A 23,026-nucleotide genomic window follows, 5' to 3' on the forward strand; every position below is an offset into this window, starting at 1 on the left:
GAGGTATATTTGGGAGATGTCACAAAGATGAAAATGACAGGCCTTGGCAACAAGCTTGGACATGGAAGGTGAGAGATATTGAGGAATATGGGATGATTCCTAGGATGTGAAACTGAGGGACTGGGAAGTTGGCATTATCTTGTACAGTAATAGGGAAGGTAGGAGGAATCTAGGATTTGGAGAGAAGATAATGAATTCTGCTTTGGATGTACCAAGTTTAAGATGTCTACTGGACATCCATTTCTAGATATGTGTGAAAGGCAGTTGTAGATGTGAGACAGGAGGTCAGAAGAGGTGTAAGGGAAGAATAGTTAAATTTGAGAATCATCAGCATGGAGATTGTAAATTAAATCTACAGAAACTGATGAGATCCCTAGGGGGGGAAATGTAGAGAGAGAGAGGAGAAGAGGGCACAGAATAAGACTTTGAAGGCTACCTATGGTTGGAGGCTGGCAATCTGGAGAAGGATCCAGCAAAGGAGAGAGAAGAAATGGTCAGAAGTAGGAGGAAAAAGTGTTCTGAACACCTATATCAAAAAGGAAAAGTGATCAACAGTGTCAAAGATTGCAAATGCATAGGATGAAATAGGATCATTGATAGTTTAGAGTTGAAATAGACTTCACAGACAATCTGTCATTTTACAGATGGTTAAATCAAGATGCAGCCCCTTGCAAAGTGGACACCCAAAAATCATTCTGCCAATCCTGAGGGGGTTATTCCATTCACTTTTGACACTTCTGACTGGGACTGAACTTTCTTAATTGGTAAAGGAAGGTAATAGCACCCCGCCCACTGTAGGAGGCCTAGATCAGCTATCACCTAATATCCTATCAGATTTTCCCCTTAGGGCATTTTGGCATCTGCCCTAACTATGCATATGTATATCCACCCCCTCCCCACTACAGTTCTGGGTTCACTACTCAAGTCAATACTACAATTGTTTTGAGAAAGGGAATGCTAATCAGCTACCCTCTGTATAGACTCACCAATTTTGGAACTACCCAAGAGAAGACATAGTCCCTTAGTATATTTTCTTCCCCTTTGACAAAATGTAAACTCTATGAATTCAGCATCTCATGTTTTCATAATTTTTCATAATTTTCATAATTTCATAATTTCACAATTACTACCACAGAATGCTAAATAATTAGTTTTTTCATTTCATTCATTCTTTAAGTGACTCACTCAGGATCATGTTCTTGATATTCCTGATGAGGTCTAAGACAGAGAAATGAAAATATTCTTTTTCTTAAATGAGATTAATTAAGATCTACAGTCTTATTCTAATGCTGCATTGTGATCTGGAGGTAATCTGGAAGCTCAAAGGTTATGCTTAAGTAAGTAGACAAGCTCTGGCAGATCTTACCACTGTAGAAAGCCTTTGAGCGCCTGTATGATCTGTTATTTGAGAACTATTCTAGGTAAATCTTGAGAAGTTAATTGTTGGAGGATGATACTCAGGTGAAACTGTGTTTGACCATATCAATTCATACAGTTCATCTACAAAGAGCCTGTTGTCCATTTTTATGGAGGGAGGAGGGAGTGGCCATATTGAGGAAACCATGGGTCCTTGAAATACTGAAGTAAATACTAAAACATTTACTAACTTTCCATCTCTCATTGGCCTTCAATGCATAGACTGGACTTTGACAGGGTATATGATGATTCTTTGAAACCAGGTTTCTCATCTCTGCTTTACTGGTTTGTAGACATTAATCCTCCTTGTACCTCAGTTTTTCTATCTTAGAAAATTAGATGAATTTACCTTTAAGTCTTAAGAAAGTTCTTATCTAAAATGAAAATTCTCAGGAATATTAGAGCCAAATTTCAGAGTTCCCAGATCAAGTAGAAAATATTGTAAGCAGTTAAAAACTAACAATTAAATTATCATAGAGTCTCAGTCAGAATAACACAAGATTTAGTAGTGTCTACATTAAAGGATCAAAGAACTTGGAATATTATATTCCTAAGTACAATGGAGCTATGATTGCAATTAAGAATCACCTGTTCATTAAAACTAAATATAATCCTTGGGGGTGATGGATATTCAATGAAATAGAGAACTTTCAAGCATTCCTGTTGAAAAGATCAGAACTGAACAGAAAATTTGTCAAAAGTGAAAAGAAGCATAAAAAGGTAAATGGGAAAGAGAAACCATGAAGGATTTAATAAGGTTAAACTGACTACATTTCTATATGGGAAAATGATATTTGTAACTCCTAAAAGCCTTCCCATTATTAGGGTGGTTAAGAAGGAGTATAAGGCCAGATGGAAGTCAAAAATGAGAGAATGTTTCTTAAAAAAAAATAAAATTAGGGAATGAGGAAGAAGAATGTACTAGGAGAAGAGGAAAGGGAGAAATAGAATGGGGTAAATTATCTGACATAAAAGAGGTATGAAAGCTAATTCACAGCAGAGGGAGGAAGAAAACATGTAAATTTTACTCTCATCAGAAACAGCTCAAAGACAGAATAACATATACTTGGTTAGGTGTAGAAATATATCTTATCATCTAAGAAAGCAGGAGAGGAAGGGGATAAGAGAAGAAGAGGTGATAGTAGGGAGGACACATTGGGAGAGACACTTTTGGGAGAGATACTTTTGAGAATGGACAAGAGAAAAGGAAAGAGAAAAAAACATAAATGGGGGAAGGATTCAGGGAAACACATAGTTGGTAATTATTATAGTGAAAAAAAATTACCAGTTTCTCTGATGAAGACATTACTTCTCAAAGGTATAGAAAACTTAATCACATTTTCTAGAAGAGTCATTACTCAACTGAAAAGTGGGCAAAGTATATGAACAGGAAGTTTTTAGATAAAGTAATTGAAGTTCTCAATAGTCATATAAAATTCTTTAAATCACTATTGATAACAGAAATGAAAATTAAAATACCTCTGAGCTACTATGGCACATTTAAAAGATTGACTAATATGACAAAAAAATAAAAATGTCAAAGGCTGGAGGGAATGTGTGAAAATTAAAACACTAGTGCACTGTTTGTGAAGTTGTATATTGCTTCAACCATTCTGGAGGGCAATTTGGAATTATGCCCAAAGGGCTAAAAAACCCATGCATCTCCTTTGACCAAACAATACTATTTACTAGGCTTGTATCCCAAAGAGATAAAAACAAAAAAAAATGATTTATATCTACAAAAATATTTATAGCAGCTCTCAGTGATGGCAAAGAATTGGAAACTGAGGGGAAGTTCATAAATTGGAGAAGGTTGAAAAAGTTGCATATGATTGTGGTGGAATACTATTGTGCTATAAGAAATAATCAACAGAATGATCCCAGAAAAACCTGGAAAGACTTACATAAACTAATACAAAATGAAATTAGCAGAACCAGCAGAAAATTATATATAATAACAGCAATATTGTATGAGGTTCTTCTGTGAATAACTTAGTTGTCCACAGAAATACAATGATTTAAGACTATTCTGAAAGACTTTTGATGAAAGGTGTGGTCCATCTCCAGCGAAAGAACTGGAGTCTGAATGTAGATTGAATATTTTTTTTTACTTTTTTAAAAAATTTGTGTTTTCCTTCCCAGATTGATTTACAAGGAAATGTGTTTTGTATGACTACACATGTGTAAACTATTTCAAATTGCTTGCCTTCCAAATGAGGAGAGCTATAGAGAATTTGAAACTCAGCATTTGGAAAAAAAGAATGTTAAAATGGTTTTCATAAGTAATTAGGAAAAAATAAAATATTAAATTAAAAAAGCTCTTAGTGTTCATCATTGGTGTGAAGTTGGAAATAAAGATGCAAATCCAAGGTACAAATTTCTAAAACTATATTATGGAAAATTGTGATTAAAATTTCTTCTCCTAGACATTAGATTAGAATATCTCAATGGTTTTTTGAGTCTGGGGAGTAAGCTCCAAGGTGTTAGCTCATCATTTCCTGACATCCATTTTCCCTTGCCTAGTCTCTTTATTTTCCTATTTTCAAATTTAGGATTGAAGTCCTAAAACTGTGAACTAATTTCTCTTTCTTTGAAAGAAATTTAGGAAATGGCAATAGCATATAATTTGAGATATGCAGCAAATTATGTTAGATATCAGTCCTGCCAGTTTGATTTATTTTATGTAATGATTTATTAGTGAATATAAAAAGGAACAGCATATTACATGAGTGCTGTGATTCTGTATATTTCAAATGAGAATGAATCATTGATATAAGGTTCAGTTTTATCTTTGTTTCAGATATTTTAAGGTAAACCCACTTAATTCATCCTTGTATAGAACCAAATATCAGAGTAAATACCAAATGATTTATGCAAATTATTGGCAGATTTACATATAGGACCAGAGAGAGGGAAAATGTTGGAGTCAGAAAGATTTTGGATCAAGCCCTACCTCTCACATATGCAGACTGCTTAAGATTCCAAATTACAGAGCAGTTGCTGCATGTCTGATGGAATGGTCTTCTTTGAGAAATCACAGGGATATTTTATTTAAATAGTAAAGAACAATGATGTTTTATTCTATGTGCCATCTAGGATATTGAAGAGTATGGAAGATTTTTTTTTAAAAAAGTAGATGTCTAAATTTCACAGTTTCATTTTTTAGATTTTATCTGTGAATTTGGGTTATATTACATATCTTATGCAAATTCTATGGTTATTAATAGAATATAAGATCTCCCAAATTCTTAATTTCCCCAAAACTTAAAGTTTTAACTTATAAACAATTTGAAAGCTGAATTATTTAACTGTCCTCTGCACTTGTTAACTTTGGAAATTTTTGAATAATTTAAAAAAAGTTTTAACTAGATATGGAACCCTGACATTATGTTTTATATATATACATTATATATATATATATATATATATATATATATATATATATATACACTTTTTCATATCTGTGAATCAGTAATAGTGGTACTCTTGCTTGACCATCTTGTTCTCTTGATCTATGTCAAGTAGACTTTTTCTCATGGGGTCACATCAAAACTGCCATGTATGCATTGAAACCTCATTCTCTGCATTATTGATGCAATCCTTTCAATCACTGAGGGACAGCTAATAAAAGTTTTAATAATTAATTAATTAACAATTAATTAATTTTTCTAATTATATGTTGTAAAGATAGGTTTTGGGGTGACTAGGTGGCACAGTGGATAGAGCACTGGCCTTGGAGTCAGGAGTACCTGAGTTAAAATCCGGCCTCAGACACTTAATAATTACCTAGCCCTGTGGCCTAGGGCAAGCCACTTAATCCCATTGCTTTGAAAACTCTAAAAAAAAAAAAGATAGGTTTCAGCATTCATTTTTGTAAAGTTTTCTTCCTCCCACTTTTTCCTATCCCATGGTCTAAAACAGCAAGAAATTTGGTTTACATATACATAATTATGCTGTGCATGTTTCTATATTCATCATGATGGGGAAGAAGAAGAACCAGAACAAAAGGGAAAAACCAAAAAAAAAAAGTCACAAATTTTTTTAAAAAGTATGCTTTGATCTGTAGTCAGACTCCATAGTTCTTTTTCAGGATGTAGATAGTATTTTTACATCTCAAGTCTTTGAAATTGTCTGATCACTGTATTGTTGAGAACATCTATCAAAATTAATCATTAATCATTACACAATGTTGCTGTTAGTGTGTACAATGTTTTCCTGGTTCTGCTCAGTTTTCTCCACATCAGTTCAGGTAAGTCTTTCTAGGTTTTTCAAAGATCAAATACACACACACACACACACACACACACACACACACACACACATATATACACATACACATATTACAAGGTGGTAATTATGTTGAATTTTATTAAGTTATATATCTATTTTTAAATTTTAAAATAGTTTTTCAATTTTTAAATGTTTGTACCTTTAGGTTTCTAAATTTATTGAAATTTAAAACTGAGCTAAGAATTTTGGAATACCCTGTCCTATTTTAAACAGTCTTGAAAATGAGTATCAAAAAAGTTTATTAGGAAATCTTTCTATTTGGAGTAATTCTTTTATACCTTTGAGCTTCCTAAAGTGCAATTGGAACCATGTCACTCTTTTTTTTTTTGAGAAGTTTCAGTGACTACCTTTATTTTATTTTATCTTAGGTTAAAACATAAACTCCTTTGTTTGATATTAGGAGCAAATCCTTCTAATCTGGTTCCAGTCTATCTTCCCAGGTTGCTTCCCTATGATTCTTCTCCTTTTGAGTGATTTTTTTTATAGTCCTTACCTCCTGTCAAGGTTCAACTCAAGTGCAACCTCCTTCAGGAAAACTTTTCTGATTCTTTAATTGCTGGTCCTCCTTCCTATCACCATCACTATGTTTTATTTTACATTCATTTATTTTTTACTGAGCAGAAAGTAAACTTATGGTGACAGAAACATTCAATTTTCTAAAATCATTTTTATCCCCCTGGAATCAAGTGCAATCTGACACAGATTGCATTTAAAATGCTTATTGAATGATTGATTCCCAGAGGCAAAAGGAACTCTTGTTGGAAAGTAAGATACAATACCTTTGGGTTTTTTGTTTTTATTTTTAAGGTAATGTGTGCGTGAATTTATGTGACAATGATATTTAGGAATAAATTATACAGGGGAACCCCATGTTTACCCAAATTTTAGTTCCCAGAGAACCAACAAAGTGAGAAAAGAAAAACTATAAATTTTGATAATGGTTACTGAATTAGAGTCATTTATATGAGCTATCTGTTATTTATGCCTATTTACCATGCCTGCAGGACCATGATAATTATAAATATCATTAAGTTTATCTGAAGGCTGCCTTTCTATCATTAAAGCTTTTCTCATAGCACAGAGGTTTAAAATTCTGTATCTGAAAACTATGGCAGCAAAATACAAACTCTTTCTAGCCCTATCAAACTGGAAAGACTTTGACTATAGGCCAACTGATAAACTCGAATCTTTGTGGTCTGAAGACTAGCTGAGTTAGTACAAAGATTCACCACCAAAAGTTTAATCTCCAGAAGACAGTTTTCAGTCACAGAAGTTTATGAGACATTCTTTTAGGTACAAAATCCATGAAGAAATCAGCATGGTGTTAAAAACAATGTAAAGACTAACAGACTGCCTTCTGTGGGGGGTGGGGGGAAGGGAAGTGAGATTGGGGGAAAATTGTAAAATTCAAAATAAATAAATTAAATTTAAAAAAGAAGTCATTATGGTGGAGTAGAAAAGCTTTTACAATAGTGAACAAGCATCCTGAGGGCAGAGAATCACATGATGTGATTCCCAAATATTGTTTCCCTTCAAGAGACTAGAAGTGCTTTGAATCTTTAGATATTGACTTAATTTTTTTTTATTTATCTTAGGGATGTGAAAATTTTCTTTATATGTTTAAGATATGAGACCTTTATCTGAGTTTCTATATAAAAATTTCCTCAATTTTCTTCTGTTCTTTCCTACATCTATTTTATTTGTGCAAATCTTTTTAATTTAATGTGCTTACATTGCTTTTTATTTCTTGTTTATTCACAAACTGATAGGCATTAGATTCCATGTTGCAGATTTATTGTGCACAACTTGCTATTCCTTTTAAATAATACTAAAGTTATCATGTAACTTTTTTCCTTTTTTCCCTTCTCTTCACACCCAAGATTAGGCAATTTTATACATATATGTGATAGTAATTATCTAAATTATCTAAATCACATGTTACTTAGTTACTGACTAAGAAATAGAAAGGTAGATCAATGAAACAGAGTAGACATTTGTTATATCTATCTATCTATCTATCAATCTATCTATTATATATGTATATACATACATATATATATATATAATTCTATATGTTCTATTTGTCATTTATTTCTCTGGATGCAGGGAGTGTCTTCCTTCATGTGTCTTTTGTAGAAAATTGGATATTTATTATAGTTTAAATGATTTAATCACTCAAAGTTGATCTTAAAACAATATAGTTGTTAAAATATACAACATTCTCTTGGTTCTGCTCATTTTGCTTTTAATTATTTTGTTCTGCTCATTTTCTTCTTCATTATTTTATTCTTAAACATATAAAGAACTTTTTCACATCCCTAAGATAAAAAAATTTAAGTCAATAACCAAGATTCAAAGCACTTCTAATCTCTTGGAGAGAAACAACATTTGGGAATCACATCATGTGATTCTCTGCCCCCAGGATGCTTGTTCACTATTGTGAGCTTTTCTGTTCCACCCTACTGACTTCTTTTATTCTCTGTTTTTCAAAATTAACAAACTCATCACATCCTATAGGGCTGTGGTATTACATCACAATCATATACCACAACATGTTCAATCATTCTCCAATTAATAGACATCTAAGCAATTTTCAGGTAATTTTTGTCATCACAGAGGCTGTTATAAATACTTTAGCACATATAGATTCTTTTCCTTTTTCCCTAATCAACCTTGCTAAACAGATCTAGTAGAGGTACTGCTGAGTTAAAGGGTATAGACAATTATATAATTCTCTGGACATAATTACAAATTGTTTTCCAAATGGTTGGATCAGTTCACAGTTCAACCAACAGGAAATTAAAATTTCAATTTTTCTATATTCCCTCCATTATTTGTCACTTTCCCCTCTATCATTTTATCCAGTCTGATAAGTGTAACATATCTCAATATTATTTAATTTGCATTTTTAATAACAATGATTAGAGCATTTTTCATGTGATTACAAATTGTTCTGAATTCTTCATCAAAAAATGCCTTTTCTGGGGTGGCTATGTGGTGTAGTGGATGGAGCACCGGCCCTGGAGTCAGGAGTACCTGAGTTCGAATACGGCCTCATACACTTGGTAATTGCCTGGCTGTGTGGCCTTGGGCAGGCCACTTGGCCCTATTTGCCTTGCAAAAACCTAAAAAAAATGCCTTTTCATATCCTTTAACCATTTATCATTTAAGGAATGAGACATATTCTTATAGATTTGAAAAATTTCTTTTTGCATTTGAGATAATGAGAACTTTATCTGAGATTCTGCATAAAATTCTCCAGTTTTCTACTTTCCTTATGATCTTTGCTACATCTGTTTTATTTGCACAAATCTTTTTAATTTAATGTAATTACATTGTTCTTTATCTCTTGTTTATTTATAAATTGCTCACCTATCCATAAGTTTGATGGGTAATTTATTCCATTTTCTTCAAATTATTTGGAAATGAATGCCTCTACATCTATGTCATAAATCCATTTTGGTAAATGGCATAAGATATTGGTTTTTGCCCAGGTTCCACTAGTTGCTTTCCAATTTTCCCAACAATTTTTGCTAAATAATGAATTCTTAGCCCCAAACTATGTCTTTACACTTGTCAAATACAAGGTTATTCTAAGTTGCTCTAAGTTGTATGTCTACTGTTTCATTGACTTACCTTTCTATTTCTTAGTCAGTAACATATGATTTCGATAATTACTAACTTAGAATACAGTTAAGATTCATATAGCTAAACCTTCTTTTACATTTTTAAAATTGATTCCTTTGATATTCTTGACTATCTATTTTTCCAAATGAATATTGTTATTGTTTTTTCTATTAAATAGAATTCAGAAAAATTTTTTTTTTTAGTTTTAGCAAGGCAAATGGGGTTAAGTGGCCTGCCCAAGGCCACACAGCCAGGTAATTATTAAGTGTCTGAGGCCGGATTTGAACTCAGGTACTACTGACTTCAGGGCTAGTGCTCTATCCACTGTGCCACCTAGCTGCTCCAAAAATAATTTTTTTAATAATTTAATTAGAATTACATTATTTAAATAAATTAGGCTAGGTTAAAATTGTCATTTTTATTATATTGGTCTTGCCTGTCTATAAAGATTATTTCTCTATTTAAATTTTATTTTATTTGTATAAAAAGTTTTAATTTGTTTATATAGTTCCTGAGTTTTTTTGGTAGGTGTACTCTCCCAGTTATTTTATATTTTCTGGAGTTATGTTAAATGGCATATCAGGCATAACTTTACCATAGTAACTTGACATGTGGCATATATATATGTATATACATATATATATATATATATCGAATTGCTATTTTTATGTATTTTTTATTGATTGGCATAGATACATACATAACTATATTTACATATTTAATATAGTTATGTGTGTATGAATGTTTATATCTAAGATAAGAAAATAACTTTGAGTTTCTATGAAAAGATATTTTATGAAAATTCAGCAAAATAAATCGGTTGTCTGTAAAAACCAAAATGCATGAAAGTAGTGGATTATGAAAAATCAAAACAGAAAACACAAGCTTCTTTAAAAGAGAATCTTTAACAGTGAGTAGATGATTCAACTAATAGGATGAATTTTCAGTAGTGAAAGAAAACACATTTTGGCTTCATTTAACTGGATGATGGATGTTCTGAGCTATTCCAGCTGCTGTATCCAGGCTTGGTGCTGCAGGTTACTATAGTAACTTAACATTGGTTTTTGTGGTTTGGAAAATTCAACCATCACATGGAGAACTTATCTTGGGGAAATCAAGCAGTTCACATGTGACACATGTGAGTTATATGAGCTTCAGTAACAACAACATTAAAAAGCTGAAGTTTAAAGCTCACTCCTTAGCTTTTAGATTTCTTAAAGTATTTTAAATTATTATGGGGGTTGGGTGGCATGAGTGTGTAGGAAGAGGAGAAAGGAGGGTGATGGAAAAGGACATGAATCATCTTTTCTCTAGGGATAGTGAGCAGAAGCACAAATGTCATTTGGGTAGGGCAATGTAAAGAGAATTAGTCTCATAGTCATAATAACTGGGTTCCTAGTTCCATCATCAATCCTTATCCAACTATGCAACTCTGCACAAACCTCTGCCTCTCTCTGAGCTTCAGTTTCCTAACAAAATGGGGCTAATGATATTTATCCTACCTACTTCATTAGGTAATTGTAAGAATAGAACTTTAAGTGGGAACCACTGCTGTTGTTTCTACCTTAGCAAGGAAGGAGATAATTTGTTTAATGGCATTTGGAAGAAAATAAGGAATAAATAAGAAAAGAAAATTTCAAGACCTCCTCTGCATTTTTTATCCATATAGATTATATTTACTTAAGAGAAAATTTCAAGATCTGTTTTTTAAAGTATGAGAACCCAAGGAATTTGAAAACAAGTCCAGAAGTTTTCTTGAACACAATGCTCTCTGAACTCTGGAGTATTTTTTCTTATTTTCTTATTTCTTATTTTTTAATAATATTTTATTTTCCCTAATTACATGTGATATTTTTTATATTTACATATAGAGAGTAAGTAATATGGTATGGCTTATACATATACAATTAGGTAAAATTATTAGTCATTTCATACAAGAAGACTCAAACAAAAAAATAAAAGTCAAAAATAGCATACTTGGGTCTATATTAAGATAGTATCAGTTCTTTCTCTAGAGGTAGATGGTGTTTCATCATGAGTCCTTTGGGATTGTTTTAGATTATTGTATTACTGAGAATAGCTAAGTCATTCACAGTTCTTTATTTTGTATGATATTGCTTTTACTGTTTACAATGTTCTAGTTCTACTCACTTCACTTTGCATCAGTTCATGTAAATTTCTGCGAATTTTTCTTAAATCATCCTTCTTGTCATGTCTTATAGAACAATAATATTCCAACCCTAATCATATACCACTCCCCAATTGATGGGCATCCTCTCAATCTCTAATTCTTAGCCACCACAAACAAGAATGGCTATAAATGTTTATGTCTAAGTAGTCTTTCTGTCTCCCCTTTATTAAATCTCTTTGAGCCATAGACCTTCTCTGTCTGTAGTATTTTCTGAAGCAAGTATCTATAGATTATACTTCTCATTGCTATTAAAAAGTCATTGGTCTCCTGGTTGTTGTTGATGCTAGCATGAGTGTTTGCTGAGCCCTTTTCAGAGCTCCTCATTAAAATTTGATGTTCACCTGTACCCAACTCTCATCCATGGCTCCAAGAAGCTTTAGTATAAACAGTGGCTACATTTGGGTAAACATATCAGCAGATGGGTTAAGCTAGGCTGGGGAGTGACCAACAGGCCTCAAACTATCCCTAAATTAAGGGAATGTCTATCTCAAACATATAAAGACATCACCCAGTGGAATGGGAAGATGAAAACAATTTGTTCCAATGGCCATGAAGACAACTGAGGTAAAGTGCTTAGATTTTGATGACTTTGAAAGAGACAATGAGGCAGAAGACTATGCAACTCTGTTTCACTTAAATCTAATTCATTCATGAGCTAAGACATTGCCCTATGATATGATTAATCCTCATTGAAAATGAAGGACACCGTGTGGCCTTGGGCAAGCCACTTTACCCCACTGCCTTGAAAAAACTAAAAAAAGAAAGAAAAAGAAAAAGGAAAAGGAAGGACAAACAACAACACAACACACTAACATTTGAACAAGAAAGGAACTAAAATTACCTGATGTATGTGCTTATACTAGTAAGAGGTCAGAACAGACATGTAAGGCATCAAAGGTTTTGGAGGACTATTGGTAAACTGGATCAGGAACCAGACTGGCAACTTTCAGTGATTGGCATATGGATGGACTGAGTCCCAATGTAACCACAAAGGCTTTTTCCCAGGTAGATTGCAAAAGGATGCCTTTTATTCATATCAGTAGTAGAGACTGAGTTAGTATACCCTGAAGAGGGAGGTCAACAAACTTTCTTGTCATCATTTGCTCAGGAACACAACCCATCCATGTCATTCATTGGGGAAAGTTGTACAATGATGGGCAATGGGATATAGCAGTCTGGGCTAATGAGGAAGTTAGGGATGGAGAATGGGTGTAACTAGAACAACAGAACTTCTCAGGTTTTGGCAACCACTTCAGATGAAGAGGGTTTGGTTGCCAGCTGTAGCACTGCCAGGTCTTACACACACACACACACACACAAAAAAAAATAATGAGGTCGAAGACTGTGCAACTCTGCTTCATTTAAATCCAGTTCATCCAGGAGTCAAGACATAGTCCTGTGTTGTGACTGTTCCTCTTTGAAAATGAAGGAAACCTGTTAGCTTTCCTCAATAGAATATATGCTCCATGGAGGCAGGGGCTGTTTAATTTTTGTCTTCATATACTAAGTACTTGACACAGTACCTTCACATAATAGATCCTTAATAAATGAGTTGTTTAATTGGTTCTATCTGGGTTTATATCAATTGGCTCCTAAGCCTTGAATTCAAGGTTTTTATTCTCTGTCATGAAATGATCTCTGACTTAATCTGTTACTGCTTCCAAGTTTCGCCCTTTGCTTTAGTCAAACCAATCTGCCTTTCATCACTGGCATTTATCTTTAAAATCTATCATCTTGTTCCATTTCTATTTCATTGTTCATACCATTCTCTCCCATACCGCACCTCCACACCTGCCACCACCACTTGAAATGCCCTACATTCTTGGTTCATTCATATCATCCTCCCTTTAAGACCCAGATCCAAAACCACAAAGCTTCCCATGATGGGCTCTACCTCCTTTGACTTTCTTCTTTACTCTATGTACCCATAGTTTTGTGTATAATATTTACTTCGTAGCAAGTCATTTTATATTTGCTATTAAAGTGTTTTATAAGTATCCTTCAATCATCCTGTGTCTATCATTATTTCTAAACAGAGCTGAAAGTCTGTTTTCCTTTCCTTTGTGTCCCCATAGCACTGAGAGGATTGCAAATGTTCCATAAATGCTTAGCTAAATGGCAGTAAGCAACAAACAATAAATGTTTAATTTAACCAAGCTTACATTTAAGATGTAAATTTCCCTGCCTTGTTTACATTGGATTATAGCATACAAAGAACAACAACTGTTATTGCCTCTTCTTTTCTCCATCTTTCTCAAGATTAGTTGAAAGTGCATGGACCACATTTCAAGTAGAATATGATTTTTAAGAAATACTCTCAATGGTAACAATCCATGGTATGATCTCTGTGGGGATGATGATTATTATTAACATTTATTAGGCATTCAGAGTTAAAGGAATTTGATCCCCTGCTAGCTTTATTAGTGCAATCCCAATTATACAGCCTCAATAGTGAAACAGAAAAGATTTTTTTTTATTTTTTAAAGTTTGATAGATGCTTTTTGTTTTTTACACTGTTCCTTCCCATCTCCCTCACTCATAAAATGTGCCCAAGTAACAAAGAAAAACAATTAAGCAAATGGATACAAATGAGCTCCTGTCAGTGTATGCAACATTTGGCAAATATCATTTCTCACCCCCTCAACTGAGAGAAGAGCTGGTTTTATCACCTGTCTTCTAGAAACTATTATCAGGAATTGCCTATTGCTTGTTTGTGTTGTTTTCAAGCACTTATTTTTTAAAATTTAAATATTTTATTTGTTTTTCCAACTACATGCAATGGTAGTTTTTACCAATCATTTTTTGAAAGGTTTTGAGTTTAACAATTTTACTCCCTTCTTTCCTTCCTCCCTCCCCACTGACAAAAACAGTCTAATACAGGCTTTATATTTATAACCATGTTAAACATAGATTGTCTATCACATATTGTAGTCACAATGTATATTTAAAGAATTTACTGTTTCCATTCTGCATTGATTCATGGAAGCTTCTTCATTTCCCCCCTAAATTCCTCATATTATTCCTTTCTTATGGCACAATAATAGTTCATTACATTCATGTGCAATAATTGTTTTAGATATTTTCCCCAAAATGGGAACACACTCTATTTCCTGATTTGATTTTCTTTTGTTTTTATGTTAGCATAGAAAGTGCTGCTGAAATTAAAAAATGCAGATGGGCCATACTCTCCTGTCTTTGGCCTCCATGGCTTAAATACTCATTATTGGGACAGGTTATGAAAAAGTTCATTGATTTTTTCCACATAATAGAGACTTGGTCTTTATTAATAGTTGAACTATGTCAGTTTTTGAATAATGGCAGTTGAGGATTTCTCTTCCTGACTATTCCACTTGGGTTAGAGACATTTCACTATTTTGTGAAGATCTCCTGAGAGGGTGCAGAGGAGCTCTGAAGAGTTGTTAAAGGAGGTGGGAACTGTTAGAGAGTGGTATATGATTGCTAAAGTTTTACTGAGGATTTGCAGAAAGAAAAGAGTGCAGTTTGGATGCAAAAGTCTGGGGGGAGGGGAGAAAGATTGTCCTTATTCTTCATTTTTATCCATCAGTCTTGTCTGTGGTGATAGTTGAGGAATTCTATTACCTGCTAAAGCCCAGGGCAGGAACTTTAATTCTGACACTAGACCTCCATGTCAAGGAATATGAATGAGGGGAGAACTCCAAATGATCCCAGAAGATCTGTTTGCAATGAAGAGGCCCAAGCTGATTTCAAAGCCCTGAGTAGATTTGACTGATGGCTTGGTTATGTCTCAGTAGAACAGACTGTTTTCTACCAACAGGTCTCAGGTACATGGATACAGCTGCTATTTCCTTCAAATATATTTATTTCCCTGGCAACAATTAATCAGGTAAAGTGCTGCCTGGTAATGTACAAAACTGATGAGAGGAATTCTGGGGGAACCCAGGACCTAGACAGTTTTTGATTGTTGTTAAGATGGTTTAATCTTGATTACTTATGTGTTATGTATTTGGCACTTTAAGGTATAGAACCGAGTCCTTTGCTTGCCTGGGAATTGTTTACATAGACTCTTAGGATCTTCTTTCAGTGGAGGTAGAGGGTGTAGAGATGTGTTATGGCCTTGAAGAATTCTTGGTGCAGCAACATTAGGCAGATTGAATAGTGAGTGGAAAGAGAGAGAAACCCAACTCTGAGTTTCCAATTTCTTATTTGACCCAACCACTGGGGAGGCAACAGTGGGGAAGTTATGGATTTCAATCTGGTGTCCAGTAGAGAAGTAAGTTATTAAAACATTTCTCTGCTCTTCTTTCTTATATTTTGATCACTCTCTCTCTCTGATTATTTTCCAGTTTAGTGGGTCATAGAGGTTTTAAATGTAGGAAGAGCCCTATTAAATACATAAAACAGTATTCCATGCCTACAGGAGAGGTTTAGCTGCTTCTGCACCTGGAAAAATACAGCTGAGCAAGGGTACAATGTGTTTGTGTTTGCTCCAAATAACTGCAAGGTTGATTATATGTTTCAGGTCTAAGATAACAATCTGGGCAAGAACCTGCACCACTTGAGAGTCCAGAGAGAGAGGGCCCTTTGGGAATACAATGAAGATATTTCTGTGACATGGCAGTCGGTTGAGGTGGGGAGGGGCTTAGGATGGAGGACTTATTTTTTTTTGCACAATGATGCTTAGGTAGGGATAGAATTCCAAATCCAGCTAAGGGTTATAATTATTCAATTTTTAAACATTAAATCACAAGACTAGTCTGATAGCTAGTCCCTTTTTGGTTATTAATGAAAAAACTTTTTTTAGTTAATGATGATGATGACAATGAAAAAATTAATGAAAAAAATCACATAGCTCAGTGCTTTACACTAAAGAGAACTTTGCTGCTTACTTATGGATTTTTGAGATGGCCTATTGGGAATCTCAATCCACATTAACTCTCATTCCAATAGCACTTTATAATTTACAAAGCACCTATGACACAACAATCCTATTTTGCTGCTGATTAAATCAGGGCTTGAATAGGAAAAGTCATTTGCCTACGGTCACACAGCTAAAAAACACTGAAATATGGATTGGAACTCATACCTTCTGAAATCTAAGTAGGCCAGCTCTAACATCTTGACTTTCCCATTGAGTTCACCACTGGTTAAGGTGGTGATACAATAATAAAGAGATTGTATTTGGAAGAAGTCTTTCTTCACATCTTAGCTCTGCTACTTACTAATCTATGTGACTTCAGGTGAGTGGTTTCACTTTCCATAGTTTTATTACTCTTACAATTGCTGGGGAGATGTGCAATGGACTGGTTTTTAATAGCTCACAATTAGATACTCTTTTAAGGCTTTAAAAATGTGTTCCTAATTATCACCATGTAAGAAAGGAATTCTAACCCTGGAGATATAGAGCTTTAGAAACCATTAAGTCTATCTTTATGTTTAGGAAACTGAGGCCTAGGGATATTCATTGATCTTCCCAAGTTCACAATACTTTATATATATATATATATATATATATATTTTTAGGCTTTTTGCAAGGCAATGGGGTTAGGTGACTTGCCCAAGGCCACACAGCTGGGTCATTATTAAGTGTCTGAGATCGGATTTGAACCCAGGTACTCCTGACTCCAGGGCTGATGCTTTATCCACTGTGCCACCTAGCCACCCCCCCCCCCAAGTACACAATAGATAGTAAACACTAGAAATGAAATTTGAGCTTAGGCCTTTTGACTGAAGAGCCAAGGTTCTGCTCAGTGTTACAAATTTTCCTCTTATGGGTCCTTCCTGCTCTAGTTCCTTTGGTGAATTTTGATATCTTGTAATTTCTGAAAGTCGGGTTAGACTAGAAATAGAATTCCTAGTTCTATTTAGGGGGGCAATGAGGTGGTGCAGTGGACTTCGAGTTAGGAAGATGAGTTCAAATCTGGCCTCTGTTTCATATAAGCTTCATGAAGCTGCAAGTCATTTAACTTCTATATCAGTTTCCTCATCTGACAAAAATCTATCTTCCATGATTGTTTTGAGGATCAAATGTGATGATAATTTTAAAGTGCTTAGAACTTGGCAAGAGTTACATAAGTATTTATTATTATTATATTATTATTGTTATTATTGTTAATAGAAAATTATTTTAGAGAATTTTGATTTTTAAACATAATCATTTGGAAATAGGACTTTGAGTGAAAAAATATCTACAAATTACCAGATTCAGTCAAAGTTGTCAAACCATTTTTTTGCCTGTTTGTTCTGCACTGATTCTGACTATTTTGAAAGGGAAAAAAGGATAAGAACCTCTAATCAAAAAATGACAATATCATACATGTTTTGTATCCTTCAAAGGGTCCTCAATCTCTGGGGGGTGGGGGAAGTAAAAGATTTAGAACTCAAAATTTGAAAAACCTGTTAAAATTGTTTTACACATAATCAAGGAAAAAATAAATTATTAAATTATGAATAAATTTTCAGTTCCAGAAAAAATAAAAAATAAAAATGTGTGTATAAATATTATCTTAAAAATAAAATGTATGTAGACACAGTATTGATTAGATAATACAAATTCTAAATACAAATATGAATCATGGAATTCATGTACCTTTTATATTTTCTTTTAAAAATTTTTTTCTTTATTTTGGATAAAAAAAAGTCTGAGGGGGAGGGGAATGATGAGATGGTTCTTACACTTCGTTTTTATCCATCAGTTTTGCCTGTGGTGATATACTGGAAATTCTCTCTCTATTTTTTTTGCTTTTATATTTTCTGAAACAATATGTACTAATAGTATAAATATTATTATAAGGGAGTTAGAGTCTTTTATGTTAAGGATATTTATATTAAAAAAAACTTTAGGAACAATTCATCTAGATCACATCACATTCCCCCGCCCAAATCCCTGACAAGTTCAAAATAGTGCCCAAATGGAATATCAGACCTATTCTAGTAACTACAAATTCACTGGAATTGTTATGCTGATAGTAGATGTTAGAAAGACACATGTTTTACAGTCTAGAACCTAAGCTGTTTTTGATTTAAACTTCTGGACATAGCTCTAATAACCATGGAGGTTTCAGTGTTGTCACGTGGATCTGAGATCTAGGTAAGCTTTATAGAATGACACATCTTGAGATAGAAGGCACCTCAAAACCATTTAAGCCAAGCTATTATTTTTTGCAGATGAGGAAAGGAAAGATCCACAGAGATTAAATAATTTATCCAAGATAATAAGTAATAAGTTTTAGAATAAAAATTTGAACTCAGATCATCTGACACTAGATTTAGTATTCTTTCAATTGTTCCAACCAATCAATCCCATCCTTTTGAAATTCAAGGATTCAACTATGAGGCACCTATTTTTTTTTTAACCAGGGGAAACATTCCATTATAATATAATATCCTTGAAAGCAGGGATTATATCATTGTTTGTATTTGTACCCCAGTTTCTAGAGTTAATGTTGAAAAAGTCAAGCAAGGTATTTTTGTGTAAATGGAAAGATTTATATCAACTGTCAAATAATGTAAGGAATTGCCACTGTCATGGACAAACATTTGGATACATAAAAAGTAAAAATGTAAACTTTTAAATTAAAATATAAAGTATTGCCGCTGCTATAGATGAATGTTTTGATACATGAGTAGAAATGTATTTCTGTTTTAATTGAACTGCTTATACCACACAGACTCCACATCATGTTTATTAAATTGACAAATTAAAAAAAATAAATGAAAATGATAAATGTTGAGAGGGTTATGAAAAACATTATGTCTCATGGGTAGAGTTGACAACTGGTTCAGGAATTCTGAAAAATAATTTAGAACTATATCTAAAATGTTACTAAATGTTAGATACTCTTTTATGCTGATAACAGTAGTCCTTCCCCACAAAGATCAAAGAAAGAGGAAAAGGACCCTTTCATACAACATATTTATAACAACAATTTTTATAGTTTCAAAAACTTGGAAACTAAACAGGGATTGAAGGATTTGGTTTGAGGAATAACATTCAGTTAGGGATTGACTATGTTGTGTGAAGGTTTGGGGCTATTAGTGTGCCATAAGAAATGATTAAAGGGGGGCGGCTAGGTGGCATAGTGGATAAAGCACCAGCCCTGGAGTCAGGAGTACCTGGGTTCAAATCTGTTCTCAGACACTTAATAATTACCTAGCCGTGTGGCCTTGGGCAAGCCACTTAACCCCATTGCCTTGCAAAAACCTAAAAAAAAAACCCAAACAAAAACAAAGAGAAATGATTAAAGGGATAATTTCAGAGAAACCTGGGAAAACCTGTATGAACTGCTGCAAAGGGAAGTGAACAGTACCAGAATAATTTATGTAATAGTGACAATAATGTTATTATATAAATAACTTTGGAATGCTTAAAAAACTAGATCAATGCCACTACTAACCACCATTTCAGAGACTCCAGAAAGAAATTATATTTATACATTAATATTTGTATAATATATTTATATAATGACATATATATATATATATTTATATGACAAAGAGATTATAGACTCATGTTGTAAATTGAGGCACATATTTTCAGACATGGCCAATGTGGGAATTTGTTTTGCTTGACTCTGAATATTTGTTACAAGGACATTATTTTTCATTTTCAGTCAGTGGTGGCTAGAGAGGTGTGAAGGAGAGAAAATAAATACTTATTCGTTGAAATGAATTATGTAGAACCACCCAACCTTCATATATAATATGTATGTGTGAATCTATATCTTTATATATAGACACACACATATACATATAACAAAATAATGATATCTAAGCAGTTTGGACAAAAATGAACTGTTGTATAAATATAAAGACAAATTCTATTTTAGATTAGATAGAACGATGGTTTATTTGTATGGAAAAATTTAATATGAGGCAGAAAAAGCTCTATTATTTATTGAAAACTGAAGAAATATAAGTATAAAGAAAAAATTTTCAAGGACACCAAAGAGATTTTGGACTGTAACTTTGAAAGTTGCAAAGGATTTTTGAATCCTATTTTAGTTGCATATTTGTAATTTTATGTCTAAAAAGAGTAAAAATTAAAAATATATATATGAAAATCATAAATATTTGGACACTATTAATTTGATAAGAGAAATATAGAGTATTGTGACTTTTTAAGTGAAAAGTGGGTCACTGAGAATCGGGAGGTTCTCATTTAAGTTACTGAAGTGTTTAGGACTTAGATATAGTAACTGAGAAAAGAACTACATGTAAGGACCCAGGAGAACTACTACAAGAGGGCAGAAAAGTTGCTCCATCAGAACATCTGCAGTTAGAATCAGCTGACAGAAGGCTTCCACTGAGTGATTCCTGATAGAGGGAGAGCAAATTGATTTCCTTGGCCAAGAGCTTCAGAGATACCTATCACCCAGACTTTGGAGCAAAATGAAGCTTTTCAGAAAGACTGTTGCTCTCTGCTGCCACCTTTGTTTTGAGAAGGAAAAACAGAGTTCTTGGCTACCATACTGAGTTGGCTAGATTTGCTCTCTAGCTTAATGAGCCACCCTGAACTGTAAGTTTGATTCTGTTAGAATCTGTTCTGATTCTATATACTGAAAATGCAGTATCTAAGTGAATGAATGACTCCCTGGGATGATCAATACATCCCAGAGATAATTAGTTTGATGAGTTTTTCAGTTACCTAACTTTAAGAAAACTGCTATTCATAATTTTTTTTAAAAAAACTAAATGCCCTATTAAGAGTAATGAAAAATTAGAAGAGTTTATAAAATCAATGTTCTAGAAGAGGATTTGTTCAGTTGAAATGTAGTAAGGAACAATAATTAAGTGGTGAGCAAAGGATCAGTTTTGTATGGTGCAGATATTTCTGAAGCAACTAATGACATAAAGTCCTGAAATTCAGAATTGCAACTTGTCCTAATTATGTATATATTCTTCTTTCAAGCGCTTCCTTGTCAGATTCCTGTGAGAATGGGCCAGCTCTTTTTTTTTTAGGTTTTTTATTTTTTTGCAAGGCAAATGGGGTTAAGTGGCTTGCTCAAGGCCACGCGGCTAGGTAATTATTAAGTGTCTGAGACCAGATTTGAACCCAGGTACTCCTGACTCCAAGACCAGTGCTTTTTCCACTACGCCACCCAGCCACCCCTTGGGCCAACTCTTTTTTTTTTTTTATTACATTTATTTTTTTATTCTCATTTTGTACAAACTTTTTTTACATTAATAAAATATTCTTGTTTACAAGTAAACAAAATACCCCTCCCCCCCCCATGACTATAGATAGACTTGCTTGGGCGAAAAAAAGTAAATGGGAGAGAAAAGAAATAAAAATTAAAAAAAAATAATAGTAATAATTGTAGGTATGGCCAGGTGGCGCAATGCACGAAGCACCAGCCCTGGAGTCACGAGCACCGGAGTCCATATCCAGCCTTGTAAACCCAACAATCACCCAGCCGTGTGACATGCAAGCCACCCGATCCCCACTGCCCTGCAAGAACCAAAAAAAGAAAAAAAAAACCAAAATAAAATAAAATAGTAATAATAGTAGGGGTGGCTGGATGGTAGACAGAGTATTGGCCCTTGAGCCAGGAGCGCCTGAGTCCAAATCCGGCCTCAGACACCCAAAGATCACCCTGCTATGTGGCCCCAGGCAGGCCACCCAGCCCCACTTGCCCTGCACCCTCCCCCAAATAATAATAACAAAAAATGTGCTGAGTCTTTGTTCCAACACCAACAACTCTGTCATGGGTGGATCACATTCTTTATGGCAGGTCCATCGCAAAAGTTACTTCCATACTTTTCCAGTGTTGCCATTGCTGATTGCAACTCCCTCCTTTCTTATTTCTCCACTACTATGTACTATATTTTCTCTCTCCTTTCACTCTGACTCTTCTGTAGGGTGGCTAAGTGGTGCAGCAGACAGATCCCCGGTCCTGGGGCCAAGAAGCCCTGAGCCCCCATACCACCCCTTAGGCCCAGAATCCACCTGGCCCTATGGTCCTGGGCAGGCCTTCCAATCCCAGCCCCTTGCAAGAAGTAAAAAAGAAAATGTGTTATATCTGACCACTCTCCCTCCCCATGGTCCATCCTCTCCTCCTTTATTCACATCCCCACCCCTTCCCCCTGCTCCCCCCTCCTTCTTACTCCAGATGTCTATACCCCATTGAGTATATATGCTGTTTCCTCTCCTAGCCACCTCTGATATGAGTGAAGATTCCCTCATTCCCCCTTGCCTTCCCCCCTTCCATATCATTGCAATAGCTCATTGTAATAAAAAAAAAAATCTTATTATATGAAACATCTTGGCCTATTCCCCCCTCTCCTTTTTCTTTCTCCCATTACATTTCCCTTTTTTTTCCTATTGACTCCATTTTTACACCATATTTTATCTTTGAATTCAGCTTTCTCCTGTGCTTCAACTATAAAAGCTCTCTCTACCTGCTCTATTAACTGAGAAGGTTCATATGAGTATTATCAGTGTCATTTTTCTATGCAGTTCATCCTCATTAAGTCCCTCATATTTCCCCCCTCTCCTCCAATCTCCATGCTTCACCTGAGTCC

Source organism: Macrotis lagotis, chromosome X, assembly GCF_037893015.1.
Source record: "Macrotis lagotis isolate mMagLag1 chromosome X, bilby.v1.9.chrom.fasta, whole genome shotgun sequence".
Lineage (NCBI taxonomy): Eukaryota > Metazoa > Chordata > Mammalia > Peramelemorphia > Peramelidae > Macrotis > Macrotis lagotis.